Source organism: Pinus tabuliformis, chromosome 5_2 (assembly GCF_031772625.1).
Source record: "Pinus tabuliformis cultivar Carrire ecotype Pingquan chromosome 5_2, CPIR1, whole genome shotgun sequence".
NCBI classification, from domain to species: domain Eukaryota; kingdom Viridiplantae; phylum Streptophyta; class Pinopsida; order Pinales; family Pinaceae; genus Pinus; species Pinus tabuliformis.
In genome coordinates, this window is record NC_142306.1 from 1,111,018,471 (window position 1) to 1,111,021,666 (window position 3,196).

Here is a 3,196-nt window from a genome sequence, read left to right on the forward strand (position 1 = left end):
GAGACAGTCTTCTCTTGAAACAAATGAAGTTCAAATTGAACTTCACCTGGTCTTATGATCTCTTAGGGGTTATTTCTAAGTTAAAAGTCGAACAGTAGACTACACCTTATGCACATACACCCAGGACAAAAATAGAACAGTATGTAAATCAAGAGGAGTGGCAAGTGAATACATTGCAAGAGGCAAAGGAACAAATTGATATTCAAATAACTTCACAAACTCTAGTTCCCAAAGAGAAAGAGACTAAGAGGCCAAGAGAGAGTTTGTCTCCTCCAGTTTCAGAAATTCAATATACAGGGTTCCAAGTGTTTAAAATAAGAAAGAAAATTAATTCTCAAGAGGATCCTTTACAAGAATAAATTTCACAGTAGCAGGCAACAATGATATTGACAGGTTCTCATACTTCTACCTTTCCAAGGATTTAGGATATTTCCACAGATTCTCCTATATCATATGTTTCTCAAAATACAAAAAAATAAAACATTTTTGCTAGGTACAATGAGATTAAAAGGAAAAATGAAGCATTGAAGGCCACCACATATTTTGAATTCTAGAAACAAACTTCTACTACCCAACATAGAGTTTTTTCTACACTCAATAGTAAAAAAGGACAATTTCAGCTAGCTTTCTTGGAATGAAAAGTTCGAGTCCCTATAGATGAAAAAGATTATAATACATATTTTTTTTTATTTTGACTCCAAAAAGATTCATGCCATTTATCAGATTGACCTGCATAAGCAAGCTAGATAAATGATATATTCTACTTTGACCAGTTTAGCTATGGAAACTTCAAAACTACAAGCTTCATTGAATAAAATTCATTCACGATTAAAGATGGAAAAAATGTCATCCCTAGCCAAAGATACCAGAATTAAGTCATTGGAAGATCTGGTAATAAAATTAGGATATGATCCTAATGATGTTAAAGTAGTTGAAGAAATGATCAAGAACAAGAATGATATTCAAGAATTAAGGAAACAGATGAAGCTTCCTACTACAAAACATCCACATGCCAAAGAAGTTGGTCAATTGGAGATAGAAAAATACAATATATTCAAAATGATAATTGAAAAAAAATCCAAATACAAAAAGTGGAAGTCGAAATGGAGACACTTTTAAAGGAAAGCGAACAACAACTTGATTTTTGAGTAGCTATCCCCATAGCAACATATACTACAAGTAGTTCAACAACAAGGACTTATATAACAACAACTGTTAGATTGGATACACTATCCACTGACGTAGCAACAGATTTATCAAAAGCCATGGGAGAATTAACACTGAAGGATCAGGAGATTGAGAAATTAAAAACTCTACTTCAGAAGCTCCAAGAACAAAAAACTAAAATTGATAATGCATACATGTTCGAGTTGTAGAAAATTTATAAGTTGACTCAGCAAATAGAAACTTATGAAAATAAATATGTAATTGCTCAGACCATTGATGAGGCCAAAGAAAATATTTGGCTGAATATTAATGAATCAATTACTGAATTATGGCCTTTAATTGAGATTTTTTTGAATGAGAAGAGTTGTTACAGAAATCAAAGGAAGCAGTGGAAGAAGGAAGACGTCGACCACAAACCAGAAGATGCTACAAAAATAATCAAGGTTTTGAATTCCAAGACAAAAGAAGAGCTTGAATAATATGGTATTGAAGACATAATTGAAGTTGTCTTGGAGGTGAGAAGGGTACAACTAAAAATAAATTTAATGTTACAACTAGAGAATAAATGTCATAATTTAGAAGTCAAGATTAAAAAGTTTCACAAAAAATTTAATTCATTGCATGTAAAAGGACTTCGAGGTTTGCAAGGTATAGGTGAAAAATTAATTCCACTGGAAGAATATCAGCAAAGATTGCATGATATAGCAATAGATAAAGCTAAATTTTCTAAAATCAAATGAACCATCACTGGAAAGGCATTCATAGAAGGTACTAGTTATGATTTATTAATTCAGCATGAGATCAAATATATGTTCATAACTAAGCTTACTTTTTATAAATACACTGAAGTGGATGAATCATACAAAAAATTATTAAAATTTTCTATTCCTGATGAAAAAAGGTAGGACAAGTTGTCTGAACTCATCGAATGAAAGACAACAAATTTTCAACAACAGAATACCAAGTTTTTAGGGAGAAAGAACAAATTTCCAAGAACAAGAAACAGAACAACAACTTTATAGCTCCAATCACCAACAACAGTCCTCGAATTATGTGCAAGATGTCAAAACAGTTCAGGTTTCCTCTTTTCTAGTTCTATTTTCGTAATAAATCTAAATCAGTTTGGAAAAGATATTTTGTAATAAATTTTGATTTTAAGTCTAGATATTTTGAGAAGAAACTCTATAAATACTTTGTAGTTCGATGTATGATAGGTTGAACCCTTGTGATAATCCATTGAGAATGATTGTAATTCTATAAATTGTTTCTGAGATTAATAGAAGGATTCTGGAATGATTTTGAAGCAACTTATGTTTTCCTGTGAGTTTTCTAGTTTCTTATTATATTTTCCATCATTATTTATTTATACACATGTAGAGTTAATAGGAAATTTGGATAAGATAAGAATGAATATCAATATTTCTGAAATCCCCTATGAAGTTATAATCAATTACAGAGATTAAATAACTAAAACTATTTGTTTGAGTTAATTTCTCTACATAATTTAATTGTTTCTTCCTGTTATCTTTAAATATGCTCTGTTTGGTTGTAAAAGTATTTTACATGCACCATCTATATATGACAAGTTAAATACTTGATTTGAAAATGGGGCACTTAGGCTTCTTGTCTAACTTACAAGAACCTCTCCCACTTCCAAAGCTTTAAATTTTCCCAAGTCTTAATGATTAACCAATGCAGAATTAAATATGTGCTTGAAAATATGGGTGTATGCTTGTATTTGTTTTTAACTGATTATATGCTTTAAAATCTATTGTCTGTGTTGTAAGTTGATGTGCTTAAATTGATATATAAATGCATATAACAGTAAACAATGCAGCAATAAACAATCACACAGAAACAACAATTTAATTAGGAGTTCACCCACAACTCTTAGGCTACGTCTCCATGAGCTCTAGTAAACTCAACTAGGCTCTCTAGGATTATGGTATAAGTACTTTTTACAAGCTCTTGGCTCAACTCTTACTGTTTTACACAGAAACAGTGGGTTTATACACCATGTCATTCCATG